Source organism: Chiloscyllium plagiosum, unplaced genomic scaffold (assembly GCF_037043375.1).
Source record: "Chiloscyllium plagiosum isolate Xiang-an unplaced genomic scaffold, Cpla_swu_hap1 HiC_scaffold_4, whole genome shotgun sequence".
Lineage (NCBI taxonomy): Eukaryota > Metazoa > Chordata > Chondrichthyes > Orectolobiformes > Hemiscylliidae > Chiloscyllium > Chiloscyllium plagiosum.
In genome coordinates this window covers 131,496,159-131,515,640 of record NW_028270142.1, presented here as the reverse complement: position 1 = coordinate 131,515,640, position 19,482 = coordinate 131,496,159, and the positions used below count along the sequence as shown (strand labels likewise).

At 43.0% G+C, this 19,482-nt stretch overlaps 1 long non-coding RNA gene across 1 annotated transcript in view; it reads left to right on the top strand.

The window, feature by feature from the left end:
• Window positions 1-18,416: 18,416 nt before the first annotated feature.
• The window catches only part of LOC148150487 (uncharacterized), a 70,199-nt gene continuing 69,133 nt past the window's right edge, over window positions 18,417-19,482 (top strand). Inside the window, exons 1-2 of the long non-coding RNA XR_015757050.1 lie at window positions 18,417-18,475; window positions 18,806-18,901. This is a non-coding gene — a long non-coding RNA (uncharacterized LOC148150487). The remainder of the gene's footprint in view (window positions 18,476-18,805; window positions 18,902-19,482) is intronic.

Here is a 19,482-nt window from a genome sequence, read left to right as displayed (position 1 = left end):
CTGTCAAGCCCCTTAAGAATCCTATATGTTTCAATTAGAATACCTCTCATTATTCTAAACTCCAGTGAGTAGATTCCCAAGCTGTTTAAATTTTGCTCATTAGACAATACCTCCATAACAGGGATCATCCTAGTGAAGCTTCTCTGAACTACCTCAGATGAAATATCTTTCCTTAGATGAGGGGACCAAAACTTTGCATGTACTCCAGATGTGGTCTCACCAGCACCTTGTACAATTGTCATAAGATTTCTCTACTCTTATTCCAACTCCCTTGAAATAAGGGCCAACATTCCATTAGTGTTTCTGATTATCTGTGTGCTAGCTTTCTGTGTTTTGTGTACAAGTATCCTTAAGTCTCTTTTTCTCCATTTAAGTAACACTGTTCGTTTATTCTCCCTTCCAAAATGAACTTTACATTTTCCATTTGACAACTTTAGACAATAGCCAATAGGTGCAGGAGTAGGCCATTCTGCCCTTCGAGCCTGCACCACCATTCAATATGATCATGGCTGGTCATCCTTAATCAGTATCCTGTTCCTGCCTTATCTCCATAACCCTTGATTCCACTATCCTTGAGATTCTTTCTTAAAAGAATCCAGAGACTGGGCCTCCACTGCCCTCTGGGGCAGAGCATTCCACACAGCCATCACTCTGGGTGAAGAAGTTTCTCCTCATCTCTGTCCTAATGGTCTAACCCGTATTTTTAAGCTGTGTCCTCTGGTTTGGCACTCACCCATCAGCGGAAACATGTTTCCTGCCTCCAGAGAGTCCAATCCTTTAATAATCTTATATGTCTCAATCAGATCCCCTCTCAGTCTTCTAAACTCAAGGGTATACAAGCCCAGTCGCTCCAGTCTTTCAGCGTAAGATAGTCCCGCCATTCCACGAATTGACCTCGTGAACCTACGCTGCACTCCCTCAATAGCCAGAATGTTTTTCCTCAAATTTGGAGACCAGAACTGCACATAGTACTCCAGGTGTGGTCTCACCAGGGCCCTGTACAGCTGCAGAAGAACCTCTTTGCTTCTATACTCAATCCCTCTTGTTATGAAGGCCAGCATGCTATTAGCCGCCTTCACTACCTGCCGTACCTGCATGCTTACCTTCATTGACTGGTGTACAAGAACATCCAGATCTCTTTGTACTGCCCCTTTACATAAATTGATTCCATTTTGGTAGTAATCTGCCTTCCTGTTCTTGCCACCAAAGTGGATAACCATGCATTTATCCACATTACACTGCATCTGCCATGCATCTGACCACTCACCTAACCTGTCCAGGTCACCTTGTAATCTCCTAACATCCTCCTCACATTTCACCCTGCCACCCAGCTTAGTATCATCAGCAAATTTGCTAATATTATTACTAATACCATCTTCTATATCATTAACATATATTGTAAAAAGCTGAGGTCCCAGCACTGATCCCTGCGATACCCCACTGGTCACTGCCTGCCATTCCGAAATGGAGCCGTTTATCACTACTCTTTGTTTCCTATCAGCCAAACAACTTTCAATCCAAGTTAGTACTTTGCCCCCAATACCATGCGCCCTAATTTTGCTCACTAACTTCCTATGTGGGACTTTATCAAAAGCTTTCTGTAAGTCCAGGTACACTACATCTACTGGATCCTCCTCATCCATCTTCAGAGTTACATCCTCAAAAATTCCAGAAGATTAGTCAAGCATGATTTCTCCTTCATAAATCCATGCTGACTTTGACCTATCCTGTTACTACTATCCAGATGTGTCGTAATTTCATCCTTTATAATAGACTCCAGCATCTTTCCGACCACTGAGATCAGACTAACTGGTCTATAATTTCCTGCTTTCTCTCTCCCACCTTTCTTAAAACGTGGTACAATATTAGCCACCCTCCAATCCGCAGGAACTGATCCTGAATCTATCGAACTCTGGAAAATAATCACCAAAGCATCCACGATTTCTCGAGCCACCTCCTTCAGTACCCTGGGATGTAGACCATCAGGCCTCGGGGACTTATCAGCCTTCAGACCTAACAGTCTCTCCAACACCAATTCCTGGCAAATATAGATTCCCTTAAGTTCAGATCCTTCAGCCACTGTTACCTCTGGGAGATTGCTTGTGTCTTCCCCAGTGAACACAGATCTGAAGTACCAATTCAATTCTTCTGCCATTTCTTTGTTCCCTGTAATATATTCCCCTGTTTCTGTCTTCAAGGGCCCAATTTTAGTCTTAACCATTTTTCTGCCTTTCACATACCTAAAAAAGCTTTTACTATCCTCCTTTATGTTTTTGGCCAGTTTACCGTCGTACGTCATTTTTTCTCTGCGTATTTTCTTCTTCGTAATTCTCTGTTGTTCTTTAAAAGCTTCCCAGTCCTCTGTTTTTCCACTTATCTTTGCTATGTTGTACTTTTTCTCTTTTAACTTTATATGTTTCTTAACTTCCCTCGTCAGTCACGGCCACCCATGCCTCCTCCTAGGATTGATCTTCCTTTTTGGAATGAACTAATCCTGCATCTTCTGCACTATACACAAATATCCACCATTGTTCCTCCACGGTCATCCCTGCTAAGGTATTGCACAATTGAACTTTGGCTAGCTCCTCCCTCATAGCTCCATAGTTCCCTTTATTCAACAGAAATATTGTCACTTCCGATTGTACCCTCTCCCTCTCAAATTGCAGATTGAAGCTTATTGTATTATGATCACTACTTCCCAATGGCTCCTTCACTTCGAGGTCCCTGATCAATTCTGGTTCGTTGCACAATACCAGATCCAGAATTGCCTTCTCCCTGGTAGGCTCCAGCACCAGCTGTTCTAAGAATCCATCTCAGAGCACTCCACGAAGTCTCTTAGGTCCAATACCATCCTGATTCTCCCAGTCTACCTGCATGTTGAAATCCCCCATAACAACTGTAGTAACATCTTTGCGACAGGCCAATTTCAGCTCCTGATTAAACTTACATCTGACATCCAGACTACTGTTTTGGTGCCTGTAGATAACTCCCTCGAGGGTCTTTTTACCCTTAGAATTTCTTAGCTCTATCCACACTGATTCTACATCCCCTGATTCTAGGTCCCCCCCCGCAAGGGACTGAATATCATCCTTTACCAACATGGCCACCCCACCCCCTCTGCCCGTCAGTTTGTCCTTATGATAGCACGTGTAGCCTTGAATATTCATTTCCCAGGCCTTGTCCACTTGAAGCCACGTCTCAGTTATCCCCACAATATCGCATCTGCCAATTTCCAAAAGAGCCTCAAGCTCATCCATCTTAATTCTAATGCTTCGTGCATTCATGTATAGTATTTTTAATTTGTTACTGTCCTCACCCTTCCCATCAACTCCTATTTCACTCAACCTTACAGCATGATCCCTTTTTGAGTTTTCTGCCTCATTGATACTGTTGTCTTTCTTGACTTCCCTTGTTCTAACTTTCCCTCCAATTTCCTTCTTAAACATCCAGTTTGTCCCCTGCCCTCCTCTACTTAGTTTAAACGTAGCTGTGTTGCAGTAGCAAACCTGCCTGCCAGAATGCTGGTCCCTAATCTATTAAGGTGCAACTTTTTTCCCACTTAACTCATCAGCATTTCTCTGCACAACTTGTCTGGACAAATCTGGCTAAATTGCTGATAATCGTTACATAGCATTATGGATCTTCAACTTTCACTGCCTCAGTATTATCTGGAGCATCAGCTTTGGTTTTAAATTCAGCTTTGTTAAAATCTGATCGTAGGATGTAGACTTCTCCAGTTAAGCTAGCATTGGTTGCTCAACCCCCTTGCCCTTGGGTAGGTGATCCTTGAACCACTGAAGTCCATGTGGTGTCGCAACACTAACAGCACTGTTGTAGAGGGAGCTTGAGAATTTTGACCCAGTGATAATGGTAAAACTGATATGTTTCCAAGTCAGGATAGTGAAACTGACAACTTTGTAATTCAAGATTAGAGTGGTGCTGGAAATGCACAGCAGGTCAGGCAGCAACCGAGGAGCAGGAAAATCGGCATTTCGGGCAGGAACCCTTCATCAGAACTTCCTGCTCCTCGGATGTTGCCTGACCTGCTGTGCATTTCCAGCACCACTCTAATCTTGACTCTAATCTCCAGCATTTGCAGTCCTCACTTCTGCCAACTTTGTACTTCAGAAATAATAAGTCACCCAAAATGAGAGACCAATTGTTGTCCAAATCATGTTGAAATACCCTTCTGATAGTCAGAGAAAAGACTCTCATCGTAGCCAATTTAACCTGTCAAAGTCAAAGAAGGCACCCAGTCTTTTTCCCAGGGTTAGGAAATCAAGGACGAGAGGGCATAATTTTAAGGTTAGAGGGGAAAGAATAAAAAGGAACCTGAGGGGCAAGTTGTTTACACAGAGGGTGATACGCATATGGAATGAGTTGCCAGCAGTAGTGGTTGAGGCGGGTATGTTAACAACATTTAAAAGGCATTTGGACAGGAAAGAATTAGAAGGCTATAGACCAAGTGCAGAGAAATGGGATTAGCGTGGATGGACATTTTGGTCAACATGGACCAGTTTGGGCCAAAGGGCCTGTCTCCATGCTGTAGGACTCTATGACTCTCTTACTAACAAACTACATCTAATTTCAAAATTTACACATTTCATGTCCTTCCACAGCTATCAACAGTATGGAAAAAATGAAAGAAATTCAACAAGAAATCATCTCCTGATTTCTAACTGAGTTTCATCTCTTCTTGGGCATCACGGGCGGCATGGTGGCACAGTGGTTAGCACTGCTGCTTCACAGCGCCAGAGACCCGGGTTCAATTCCCACCTCAGGCGACTGTGTGGAGTTTGCACATTCTCCCCGTGCCTGCATGGGTTTCCTCCGGGTGCTCCGGTTTCCTCCCACAGTCCAAAAATGTGCAGGTTAGATGAATTGGCCATGCTAAATTGCCCGTAGTGTTAGGTGAAGGGGTAAATGTAGGGGAATGGGTCGGTGTGGACTTGTTCGGCCGAAGGGCCTGTTTCCACACTGTAAGTAATCTAATCAACTAGCAAGTCACTGGGGAAATCCACAGCAACGGAATCTGTAAAATGGGTAGGAAACAATTTAAATTTAATGGAATGAGTCAGCAGTAGAGAAATGGATTGCAATGTGGAAACAGTAAACTGCTAATTTTGCTGTAATATATCATGGCAGGGAAGATCAAAATATTCACCACCTAACCTCCCGCTGCAAGGACCATTCCCAATGCCAAGGAAACGTAGTATGAGGAAAATATGTTCCGTCAAGAAAGTACTGAGGAACCGGATAATTTCAGAGAAGAATCAGAGCAGCAAGTATCAAAATTAATATTTGTATCAAAATAGAACAAGAACCCTTTGTTTAAAAAAAACCCATCAACTCCAGATCCAGTCAATAAAAGTGCAAGTTTTGTGCCACACAGACCAGCAGCTGATCTCAGCTGGAATGATACAATTATCCTCAAGGCAAATGACAAACGAAAGGAACCGGTAAAAACTCTATAAGACGATAAGGAAAAGGAACAAAAATAGGCCATTCAGCCCCTCAAGCCTGCTACTCCTTTCAATAGGGTCATGGCTGATCCAACATTCCTCACATCCATTTTCATGCCTTTACCCGTAATCTTGATCAAGAATATAGCCATCTCAGCCTTAACTATACACAAGGACTCTGCCCATGCAGCTTGCTGTAGCTAGAAATTCCAAAGACTCTCAGCCCTCTGAAAGAAGAAATTCCTCCTCATCTCAGTTTTAAATTGGGGTCCCTTTACTCTGAAGACCCTTTGGTCCTAGACTTTCCCATGAGGGAAAATATCCTTTCATTTTTTGCTCTGTCAAGAGCCATAAGAATCCTAGATTTCTCAATGAGAATCTCTCATTCTTCTATGAGTCCCAACCCTGTGCAACCATTGCTCGTAAGACAATCCCACCATACGGGGCTCCCTGCCAAAGGCTGGGGCAAGGTTCTGACAAAGTCTATCATCATTTCACAGGAAGGAAATTCTCTCTGTGTTTTCTCTGACTGCTCCGCTGAAGGTGCAATGGACAAGCAGCTTTATCATTGCAGAAATCGACTTCCATTGCATCTGAAGATGTCAAGGATCAATTGGATTGGAACTTTTACAAATGTGAATGCAGCAAATATGAAATAAAAACAGAAAATGCCAGAAATGCCCAGCAGATCAGGTGACATCCGTAAAGAGGGAAGCAGAGTTAATGTTTAACGTCTTGTTTAGGATTGACAACAGTTAAAGGATTAGCAGATTTTTTTGTGAGGGTAGTGGTTTGTCAACTGGAGGGGATTAGGCATAACAAAGGAGAAGGTTGATTTACTTGTGATCAGGCAGGACGCAGGATAGTCTGAATGACAAGTGGGGTGATGATGCAAACCCAACGGAGATGGTAATGGGAAGGGAAATCAAATTGAAAGGTGGGTTCTCAGGAGGTGTGAATGAGTCAAAGGGGAAACATCGTCAGCCACCGCCATCCAAAACAAAGGGTAAACAGAGATTAGGATCTGAAAGTGTTGAGAATAATGCTTAGTCCAGAGGTTAGGGAGCCTAATTGATAAGACTGTTCCTCAAGTTTTATGTTGAGCTTCACTAAAATAAAGGATCAAGTTATCTGGGAGTTGTTCTCCACCTTAACCATAGAGCGGCACAGGGTTTGACTGTTTTCCAAACATTGTTCTCCACTGGGAGTTGTTCCTCTTACATGATCAAAACTCCTGGAATCACCATTCTCCAACGTTTTATTTTCTGTTTTCACCCTCAGTTCTGCAGCTGTCCTCCTGCTTCTGGAATACTTGTTGTAAATAAACAGGGCAGCCTCTGGCATTGAAACATATTCAAACATCTCCCTGGGCACCCTTGTTCTCCATTAACACCTTGATCTCATCTGATCGGTGAGGCTCACTACCTGCTCTCTCAGTTCCCTGAAACCTAACCACTAGCCTATTATTCCTGGCTGAGCCCAATTCCTAATTCATAGGGCCCTGGGCCCCTACCTCAATGTGCACAACAGCCCTCTCCTTGTTCCATTAAAATGTAGGAAAATACAGGCAGACACAGAGAAGATGTTTCCACATACAGGAAGCGGAAAATGACCAGTTCCAAATGTAAGATAGTCAGGAGAGATAGCATACAATGGCAATGTCACTGGGCTGGAAAACCCAGCCATCAGCCCAGTTTCATGGTCTGGGATATAGGTTCAAGTCCCATCGCTGTGTAGTTGAACAAACAGAGCTTGAGGTACGGCTTGATTGTTCCTTGCAGATGGAGTCACAGGTAGACAGGGTAGTGAAGAAAGTGTTTGGTACACTTGCCTTTCTTGGTCAGTGCATTGAGTAAAGGTTGGGATGTTAGGTTGCAACAGTGCAGGACATTGGTTAGGCCACATTTAGAGTATTGCATTCAATTCTTGGATCCCAGGTATAGCAAAGATGTTGTTAAACTTAAAAGGGTGCAGAAAAATTTCATAAGGTTGTTGCTGGGGTTGGAGGGTTTTAGCTATAAAGAGAGGCCAAATAGGGTGGTATTATTTTCCTTGGAGTGTTGGAAGCTGAGGGGTGACCTTATACAGGTTCATAAAATCATAAGGGATATGGATAGAGTGAATAGCCAAAGTCTTTTTCCCAGAGGGCATAGTTTTAAGGTGAGAGGAGAAAGATTTAAAAGGGACCCAAGAGGCAACTTTTTCATGCAGAGGATAATGTAAGTATAGATGAGCTGCCTGAGGAAGTGGAGGTGCCTGGTACAACATTTAAAAGGCATCAGGATACGTACATGGATAGGAAGGGTTTAAAGGGATATAGGTCAAATGCTGGCAAACGGGACTAGATTAATTTAGGATACCTGGTTGGCACGGACAAGTTGGATCGAAAGGTCTGTTTCTGTGCTGTACAACATGATGACTATGACATAGCACTTAAACTTAATGAATAATCTGGATAAGTAATGTGATCCTGGCAACTATCATCAGTTGACATAAGAAAAGTTGGCTAACGATGTTTTAGGAAGAAAACCTGCCAGTCTGCCTGATATGTGACTCTAGATTCACAAAAAATTGTGTTGACTTTGAAATGGCAGAGCAAATCTCTCACGTCAAGAGCAATGAGGATGGGGAAACAGATACTGGACCTAGCATGTGAAACTCACTGTCATTAACATAGATGCATTAAAGGGTAAGTTCACAAGTGAGAAAGGAGGAGGAGGATAGACTAAATGAGCTAATTTAAGCAGATTGGGAGCATAAGGAAATACTGGCATTTATATGTCACTTTTCACAATGCAGATGTCTCAAAACAATTTACTGCTGCTTTTTAATATGTGATTCTGTTACTCTGTGATGATTGTGGTAATGTAGAAACCATGACAAATAACTTGTAAACAGGAAACTCCCACAAACAGCAATATACTGAGATGATCTGTTTTTGTGATGCCAGTTGAGCAATAAATATTGCCAAGACAGCAGGAATAAGTGCCCTTCTCTTCAAGATCATATGCTTGGGATCTTAGACATCCACTCAAGGAGGGAAGTGGGCCTTTTTAAAAATCTCATCTGAAAGATTGAAGTTACATGACACCAGGTTATAGTTCAACAGGTTTATTTCAGCAGGTAGAGTCACCTGACGAAGGAGCAGTGCTCCGAAAGCTTGTGATTTCAAATAAAGCTGTTGGACCATAATCTAATGTCATGTGACTTCTGACTTTATCGACCCCAGTCCAACACTGACACCTCCACATCTGAAAGATGGCACCTCTGACAGTACAGCATTCCCTCAGTATCACACTGGAATTTCAGCTTTGGATCTTGTACTCAAGCCCTGCCGGGGGATCTTGAAACTTAAACCTTATGGCTCAGAGGTGAGAGAGTTACCAACTATTCCACAGCTACCATTCAAGGCTTGCATGGAGTATAAATACCAGGTGAGTTGAATTATTATGGTAGCACAGCTATTACTATTGGTGCAATTGGGGAGGAGCTGCCTAATCATTCATTGGAACACCTCCTCATCTGCACCAATAGTAATAGCTGTGCTACCTGCTTTCATCATCCTTAATACATTCATGTCTCCATCCCGGAGGGAACCACCCACAATAGGGCAGAAAGAGTCAAGATGGATGGTAGCCTGACATTCAGTTCCTCACTGCCATCTGGAGAGGATCTTAACTCTGACTGCCCCAAGTGGCTGACTGATTGTGTCCAACTCCTGGACTGGCTTTTTGATTTCATTCTGCTCTTGACTTACTGTGCAAGGCATGGAAGAGTTGGGCCAAACGACCTGTTTCCATGCTGTAGGCCTCTATGACTCCACTACCCCCTGACCAGTAGCCAGTTGTCTTGAAGTAGATTCATAGAGATGTACAGCACAGAAACAGACCCTTCGGTCCAACTCGTCCATGCTGACCAGATATCCCAACCCAATCTCGTCCCACCTGCCAGCACCTTGCCCATATCCCTCCAAACCCTTCCTATTCATATATGCATCCAGATGCCTTTTAAATGTTGCAATTTTACTAGCCTCCACCAGTTCCTCTGGCAACTCATTCCATACATGTACCATCCTCTGAGTGAAAAAGTTGCCTCTTAGGTCTCTTTTACATCTTTCTCCTCTCACCCTAAACCTATGCCCTCAAGTTCTGGACTCCCTCACCCCAGGGAAAAGACTTTGTATATTTATCCCTTCCATGCCCCTCATGATTTTATAAACCTCTTTAATGTTACCCCTGCTGACCACCATGACACACTCAGCAGGGCAGTCCAGCAGGATGGTGAGGCTGGTAAGCTTAGCTGAGGGGCAAGGTGCAAAGGCGGCAAAATATGCTGTGAGCATCCTGCTGGACTCGAAAAGAGTGACTGCTAATACAGCAAGTGAAGAGATAGTCTGGTCCAGTCCATTGGCTGGTCGTGTGTCCCTGAGCATACAATGTCCTTCCTATTACAATGGTACTTGCTGGTTCAGCTAAGGAGCAACACTGAAGTTCAGAAGCAACAGTAGGTAGTTCAGAGATGTCCCATGAAGGTTCTTAAGAGGCTGGCACATGTCAGCTGCCAATGTCCCATGTACACAATACGCATGTGGTTGGTGCCCATTGACCATGCTCTGAGATATTTGTGCCTGGTGCCCAGCATGGGGGTCCTTCGGAGTAAGCATTAAGCTAATGATGCCACTCTAACTTCCATGTCAACAATTCTTGGTGTCTAGTTTGCCCGTAGTAAGTGGTAGGATAGGAAGTTGCACATTAATGAGGTGAGATGTACAGTTAATGAGGTCATTAACTAGCAATAATTCCCCCTTAATAGGCAACTCACTGCTGCCCCATGTCACAAATTTTGACTCGACGCTCAGAACTTAGTTAAAAGATGGCTAATGTCAAGACGGGCCTCGTTGGATTCCTCACACGATTCTGTCACAACGTTTTCAATAAAGAGTTAGATATTGTTCTGAGGATTAAAGAGCTCAAAGGACTTGGGAAGATAGCAGGCTAAGGGACTGAGCAGGATCATCAGTGATGAATATATTGAATGGCAGAGAAGCCTGGAAGGTTCAATTGGACTACTCCTCCTTTTACATTTCAGTGTTTATAAGAGAGGTGCCCACCTGTTGTAACGGGGACATGTGAGATGTTGCATACTGTCGCTGAGATGTGTATGCCATGATGCACTTTGAGGCAGCTCAGCAGTAAATCGGTCGCAGGATTTCTCCTGATTCGTTCATGGAGTTGAGGGTTGTAATTTTCTCCCTCCTAAAGGTTGCAAAAAGAGCAAAATAATTGGCCCTGTAGAAACACCCACCCCCTTCTCACCATCTCTGCAGTTAAGTGTGGGTCCAACACAGAGCAATTAAGGCCCTTAAGTGGTCAATTACCAGCAACTAAAATGCCTCGACTTGCCACTGACCTGATACCTCTCCTTCCCGGCAGGCAAAAATAGTGGCTGGAAGCAGAGTGCCCTGCTACTGAGTGGTGGAGAGGGTTCCTCCATTTACCCCAGTCTGAAGCCAATCAGGGGCAAGATGGGGGGAAGGGGAATGCGTGGCCACTGAAAACTTTGCTGAAAACTTCCCGTTCCTCTGACTGTAGTAATCCCAGCCCCTTCTTCCCATAGCCCCACCCCATGAGACCTGAAAGAAGGAGGAGTCTTTGCTGTCGATCTCCTGAAGGCCATGCCATTTTTTATTTCATTCACAGGATGAGGGCATTGCTGGCTAGGCCAGCATTTATTGACCATCCCTAATTTGCCCAGAGGGCAGTTAAGAGTCGCTGTGGGTCTGGAGTCACATGTAGGCCAGACCAGGTAATGATGGCTTCCTTCCTTAGAGGGCATTAGTGAACCAGATGGGTTTTCCTGACAATGAACAATGGATTCATGGTCCACATTAGACACCTAATTCCAGATTATTTGATTGAATTCATATTCAACATGATAGGTTTTGAACATTATTTTGGTCTTTGGATTAGAATAGATTACTTACAGTGTGGAAACAGGCCCTTCAGCCCAACAAGCCCACACCGACACTCTGAAGAGCAACCCACCCAGACCCATTCCCCTACACCACAGGCAATTTATCATGGCCAATTCACCTAATCTGCACATTTTTTGGACTGTGGGAGGAAACCGGATGACCCGGAGGAAAGCCACGCAGACACGGGGAGAATGTGCAAACTCCACACAGACAGTTGCCTGAGGCAGGAATTGAACCCAAGTCTCTGGCGCTGTGAGACAGCAGTGCTAACCACTGTGCCACCGTGCCGCCCATAAATGTAAGATGTAATCTAATCTAATCTAATTATTTTGGTCTTTCGATTAATACTCCAGCAATAATACCACTAGGTCATCACCTCCAACAATGATGGCTAGGATCCAGAGACTGCTGGGCCCTGCGATCTGGAATCTTTTGGTGTGGCTTAATTCAAACGCTGAGGATGGTGATAGTCTGAGGAGCCAACTGGCCAGCTCTTTACAAGCTGCTTGGAGCTTGATTCAGCAACTGGGGGTGGGGGTGGGGGGGATGGTAGTGGGGGGAGGTTGGGGGGAAGGGGGTACCAAGCCCCTCAAAAACTGAGATTTAAACATTTCACTCGGCCATTTTCAGCAGTCCCTTCAACAAATATTGATCTAGAATGGGTGATGTGTTGGCAATTTTATCACCTATTATTATCTCATGATTGTAATTAGTATGCTCCCTTTATTCTGTGTAGTACATGTGGCATCCTGCCTGGAATAGATACTATTCTGATGATCTATCCAGGGCAGCAATGGTTTGAGAATCAGCAGGTCAGGGATGGAGAGGTAGCCAGAAGCCCTTCCAAGGCTGCTACTGCAATTCTTTACAACCGGAAAAAGGGATTCAAACTGGCCCCAGAGCACCACAAAGGACAGAAGTTTTTCACTCTTAGCCAATCTCGATTAACCACTGATTTTTGCACTGAAATACGGGATCTTCAGATGTACACAATGTACGGCTGTCATCATCTTTAGGATGTGATTGTAGAACTTGGTATACATTACAACAGTGAATACACTTAAAAGGAAATAAATTGGCTGTAAGGTTTGGGACACCCTGAAGTTACAGAAGGTAATATATAAATGCAATTTCTTATCCTTTTATTCAAAAATGGTGGGAGCTTTATTTTGGGTGTTTAGACAATTTCCAGTGATGGCTGAATGAATACCAAAAGAAGGATTTAAAAACTATTTTCAACAGCTTTTCAAGGGAAATGTCAATCATGAAATCTGACATCTCTTTTAAAGAAATTATGAATTTAGGTCTGAAATTGGTAAAAGAAAAACACTTGAAATGGTCCATCAGATTACGCATACAAAAGAACAAGGAAGTGCAAGGACATGGGAATAGAAGTATTTGTTTGGTAGTACAAAACTTGAGCATTTATGAACAAAGACATACATTTTCAAAGTCTTTCATCTTGCACTCTTCAGGACTATTTTGCAAGAATGGAAGAAAGTGAGGACTACAGATGCTGGAGATCCACGTCGAAAAGTGTGGTGCTGGAAAAGCACAATAGGTTAGGCAGCATCCGAGGAGCAAGAGAATGGACGTTTTGCATTCGGGTGAAACACTCAAACTTTGAGGAGAATATTGATAAGTTAGCGAGTTTTGAGAAGATTTGTCGCTCAGGTTGAGGTTCTGGATGTAGGTTTGCTCGCTGAGCTGGAAGGTTCATGTTCAGACGTTTCATCACTATATTTGGTAACATCTTTAGTGAGCCTCCAGATGAAACATTGCTGATGAATCCTGCATTCTATTTATACGTTTGGGCTTCTTTGGGTTGGTGATGTCACTTCCTATGGTGATGTCATTTCCTGTTCTTTTTCTCAGGGGGGGTAATCGGGTCCAAGTCAATGTGTTTGTTGATAGAGTTCTGGTTGAAATGCCATGCTTCTAAGAATTCTTGTGTGTGTCTCTGTTTGGCTTGTCCTAGGATGCATATGTTGTCCCAGTCGAGGTGGTGTCGTTCCTCATCTGTATGTAAGGATACTAGTGAGAGACAATTATGTCATTTTGTGACTATTTGATGTTCATGTATCCTGGTGGCTAGTTTTCTGCCTGTTTGTCCAATGTAGTGTTTGTTACAGTCCTTGCATGGTATTTTGTAAATGACATTAGTTTTGCTTGTTGTCTGTATAGGGTCATAGAGTCATAGAGATGTACAGCATGGAAACAGACCCTTCGGTCCAACCCGTCCATGCCGACCAGATATCCCAACCCAATCCAGTCCCACCTGCCAGCACCCGGCCCATATCCCTCCAAACCCTTCCTATTCAGATACCCATCCAAATGCCTTTTAAATGTTGCAATTGTACCAGCCTCCACCACATCCTCTGGCAGCTCATTCCATACACATACCACCCTCTGTGTGAAAACGTTGCCCCTTAGGTCTCTTTTATATCTTTCCCCCTCACCCTAAACCTATGCCCTCTGGTTCTGGACTCCCCGATCCCAGGGAAAAGACTTTGTCTATTTATCCTATCCATGCCCCTCATAATTTTGTAAACCTCTATAAGGTCACCCCTCAGCCTCCGACCCTCCAGGGAAAACAGCCCCAGCCTGTTCAGCCTCTCGCTATAGCTCAAATCCTCCAACCCTGGCAACATCCTTGTAAATCATTTCTGAACCCTTTCAAGTTTTACAACATCTTTCCGATAGGAAGGAGACCAGAATTGCATGCAATATTCCAACAGTGGCCTAACCAAAATTTGCTGTTTTAGTGTGTTGGTGGGTTTGTGGGCTACGATGATGCCAAGGGGTCTGAGTAGTCTGGCAGTCATTTCCTCGATGCCTTTGATGTAGGGGAGAGTGGCTTGGGATTCTGGATGTGTTTTGTCTGCTTGTTTGGGTTTGTTCCTGAGAGATCTGCGTTCTTTTTGAATACAATGTATAGGTGATTTTCCTCTGCTCTGCAGTATGTGGTGGCTCATTGGAATAATGTTCTAATGCAGCTTCATTTGTGGATGTTGAGGTGATTGCTTCTGTAGTTCAATATTTGGTCCGTATTGTTGTTTTCCTGTAGATATATTGAAATATTGGACTACAGAAGCAATCATTAATATCCTTACATACAGATAAGGAAGGACACTACTTCAACTGGGACAACACATCCATCCTAGGACAAGCCAAACAGAGACATGCACAAGAATTATTAGAAGGATGGCATTCCAAGCGGAACTCTATTAACAAATACCACCCCCTGAGAAAAAGAACAGGAAATGACATCACCACAGGAAATGACATCACCAATCCAAAGAAACCCAGACATATAAATAGAAAGCAGGAATCATCAGCAGTGCTTTGTCCGGAGGCTCACTGAAGATGTTCCCTAGTAGGGTGATGAAATGTCTGAACATGAACCTTCCAGCTCAGCGAGCAAACCGATATCCAGTATTGATAAGTTAACAAGTGGAATCAGACTATTAGAGGCTCTAGAGAATGCACCCATTAATAATGATTGATAGTTATATGCCAGGCTTAGTTTAAATTTTCACCCTTTGAGTGGTCAGGACATTGCCCTTCATTCCTGCTCCTCGGAAGCTGCCTGACATGCTGTGCTTTTCCAGCGTTACATTGTTCGACTGTGAGAGATTTACTACCTGTTTACAGGCACTGTTAACTGAGTTGTCAGAACACTTTTACTTGTGAGTTTGGAGTGTGGGTGTGTTTTGGAAAGGTACTTTTTAAGGTGTTGTCATCTCTTGAAGCAACATATGGCACATATAGATTCAATTAAAAAAGTTAAAGAGATCTGTGCACTTCAGACCAAGTAGAGGATGGGCCGGCATCAGTTGATAACACTATTATCATTCTGTTCAGTCTCATTGCACAAATTCTCATTCAGTTATGGGACTGTTTCTCACTTTAACATTATCAATATTTTTAGAATTGAAAACTGGCACAATCTTGGATTTAGACAATAGACAATAGGTGCAGGAGTAGGCCATTCTGCCCTTCGAGCCTGCACCACCATTCAATATGATCATGGCTGATCATCCTTAATCAGTATCCTGTTCCTGCCTTATCTCCATAACCTTTGATTCCACTCTCCTTGAGAGCTCTATCCAACTCTTTCTTAAATGAATCCAGAGACTGGGCCTCCACTGCCCTCTGGGGCAGAGCATTCCACACAGCCACCACTCTCTGGGTGAAGAAGTTTCTCCTCATCTCTGTCCTAAATGGTCTACCTCGTATTTTTAAGCTGTGTCCTTTAGTTCGGTACTCACCCATCAGCGGAAACATGTTTCCTGCCTCCAGAGTGTCCAATCCTTTCATAATCTTATATGTCTCAATCAGATCCCCTCTCAGTCTTCTAAACTCAAGGGTGTACAAGCCCAGTTGCTCCAGTCTTTCAGTGTAAGGTAATCTCACCATTCCAGGAATTGACCTCGTGAACCTACGCTGCACACCCTCAATAGCCAGAATGTCTTTCCTCAGATTTGGAGACCAGAACTGCACACTCCAGGTGTGGTCTCACCAGGGCCCTGTACAGCTGCAGAAGAACCTCTTTGCTTCTATACTCAATCCCTCTTGTTATGAAGGCCAGCATACTATTAGCCTTAAATAATTAATATACTCTTGAAGAAATTCAGTGGAATGGGATCAGAAAAAAAGGAACCAGTTGAAGAGGTAGCACTGACAGGAGCAAACAAAGTACTATAAGGGTTATAATTGGTAATAATTCCAATGATTTGGAAGGTTATGATTTAAGAATTCCCCACCAACCAGGGAACATAGTGTTAAAAACCTTTCAAAACTTCTGGCCCACAAAACAGGAACAAGACGAACCAGTGCATAAGAAACAAACACAAATTAACTCGATTACCAAGGGTTCTATATAACTTGGCACTCCTATGCTAGAAATCTTTCTGGTCTCTGGCTCCATCAAAACAATCATAATTAGGAACATATGCACATCTAATATTGCATGAACAGTCCAAATAATGCCAATCTCTTGGAGGGAGCAGGAGATCAGAATGCTGCTGCTCTATGAAGGGGAGCCAAAGACCGCGGTGAAAAATAAATATTTATGTTCTTCCCTGAGGAAATGGGAAAGCTGTTTTGAAATTTGATTAATGTTGCACCATGTATTGTCATGTTAATCTGAATACACTTCCCTAAAGAGTGATGGAAACATAACAATTTATAACTTTAAGAAGTTATATCCAATTCCATTCTGAAAGAAAAAGGATGTAAGGTTGGCAGTAAAAAGTAGGAGAATGGCAATAATTGGATAGCACTTTCAAAGAGCCAACAGGAATTTGATGGTTTGAATGGCCTCTTTCGGTGCTATAGCATCTCACAAAAGCGTCAAAATATCAATCACTACATTCACAGAAACTATCTGATTCCCTCAAAAAAACATTTTAAATGATTAAGACAGAAGTTTCATTCACCTGATGGACACAAGTTAAGAGTTTGATTTCCAATCAATGATGGGCTAGTTGTTCTTGGTCACTTTTCAATTTGGGGAAGGAGTTTCTTCTCACTAAACAGTGACCCCCTGGATAGTGGTTGAGGACATTGGTTGTAATGACCCAGGAAATAGTTCCCCAACAGTCACTGCCTTATCACCTTCCACTCATGTGCAGTACAGCATTCAACATTTTAAGGAAAATAGTCAACATTGTTTCTTGGGGGTTTCACATCTCAGACACAAACGCATTGCAGACACAGTGATAAAGTCCATTATAAAGTTACAGATAAATAACCTTTGTCATGACAGCCAAGTTTTCAGGAGTAATATTTCACACACGACTCAGTTGGAAAAAAAAGGCAACTAAGGAAATTTACACAATTTTGAAAGTGACTCGGGCAAAATGCCTAAACCTGAGGTTTGTTCGCACTGAGTATATGGTTTAAACCCTCAGCACCAATGGACAACAGAGGCATGTGGGATCCAAAATCTTGATGGGGTGTCTGGTATGTAGGTGAAGTAGGTTTGCATGTTACTTTTTGCTTCTGTGCATTGGTTAGCTGCAAATGTGAAAAAGAGAGCTGGTGTGTGTGAGTCTATCCATCAGCAAGTCCTCAGCTTGGCCTCCTCGTGACGACACGTGGAACTGGGTCTCTCCCAGCCCCAGGCCAAATCTCCACCTAAATGTGGAAATGATTTGGCCTCAGATATGTGACCACAGACATGGTGTTGCACTTAGGGGCCTATCTCCAGCGATGGCCAAATCATTCCATTGCCTGGGAGAAGAGTTAAAGGCTAAGGGAAAAACCAAGCCTGACAAAAAAAAAATGGGGAGTGGAGGCAAAATGCAGATTGACGTCTAAATATCTCAGTTTCCTGACAACTTCATTTCCATACCTTTGGACTCACCTTCTTTTGGGAGGTTGAGTGGGTGACCCTCACTTCGGGGTAGCACCAGGTTTCCAGAATACTTGACAATACTTATGTGTTAACACAACGCAGGGGACCACAGTTGCAAGTTAATACAGAATTGACACCACGGCATCAGCCCATCATTATGTGAAGGCTGACCTCTTACTCAGATGCTATGGTGCCTCAGTCTAGACTAAACAGCTAGGGGAAACAGACTGTCAGTATCACATTGACCAGATCATTCCCAGGTTTAATCATTGGTCTGTGCTGGGTTGTTTGATCTCAGCCAGGGTACTGTTTTAAGCATTACATTTGACGTGGCTTTTTGTTTGGAGATTAAAACAATTTGAGACTCCCATCAATGACCCAAATTGCTTGTGTATATGAGCGAGGATAGATCCAAAAATGTCTGTAATATTCTCAAAGGTTAAAATAACTGAACAACACAATGGTAAAGTCACCATATTTTTACAGGACCAATAGGCTGCTGAGTTACCAGAGAGAGAGAGACAACTGGTGGTGGTTTAACCTGAGGCAAGGAGCCAAGTTGAGAAGGAGAGTCCTTTGTGGTTAACCTCAGCTGGTGCAGGAATTGAACCCATGCTATTAATATTATTGTATAGAGGCAGACAATCTGTCCTGCCAAATGAGCTAAATAACTCCACGGTAAGACTTGTGTAAATAGAAGGCCGAGTCAGGTGTCAAGTTTCTGAAACCTAAAGACTCAGTGCCCTCAGAAGAGGAGGGAGAAAAATGACAAGGAAAACAAAACTAATTTTACAAAAAATTTCATGTTCACGGGGCGGTTCTCACGATAGCTGCTAGCCTTTAAAACTAATCCTCGAGCACTCACTGTCCTTCTGTGCTGTTTGGCAGTCTGCCGGCATTGTAAAGTGGAATTTCATGACGTGCATTGCTTCTTTACAGAAATCCTTTTGTACACATTTTCACTTGTACTGAGACAACACACAAATATGCTTTTGTTTCCTTATGCAGAGTTGGAGATACAGAGTTGATTGCTCGTCATTTGTTTTCCCAGTGTAAAATCTGCAGAGGAATGCAGCCCTTACACTACAAACAGCTGGAGAGAAGGTTAGTCACGGCACCACATCATCAGATACCATCTGGGCAATGGGGGGGGATGTAACAAAACCATACATTTGTGTTCAGATTTTTTTTGTCAGTCAGTGCCAACTTTCCTCCTATTAAATTTGAGTTGTGATGAAAAAGCAGAATTTTTTCAAAGTCTACAAAAATCTTTAACATATAATTCCAGATGCCTGCTCTTGGTGGTTATTTTGTTCATGTGTTTAACAATTGACATCATTGCACACCAACTACTGAAATTTAAGTTAATATCTGTTCCTTTTCAAGCAGCTAAATCTATCCATATTTAAAAAATGACAATAGATTAGAGTCATTGAGACATACAGAACGGAAACAGACCTTTTGGTCCATTTAGCCCATGCCGCACATAATCCAAAACTAAACTAGTCCCACTTACCTGCTTTTGGCCACATCCCTCCAAACATTTCTTATTCATGTACTTATCCAAATGTCTTTTAACTGTGCCTGCATCTATCACTCTCTCTGGAAGTTCACTCCACATACGAACCACTCTCTGTGTTAAAAAGTTGCCTCTCATGTCTTTTTTAACACCTTTCTCCTGTCAC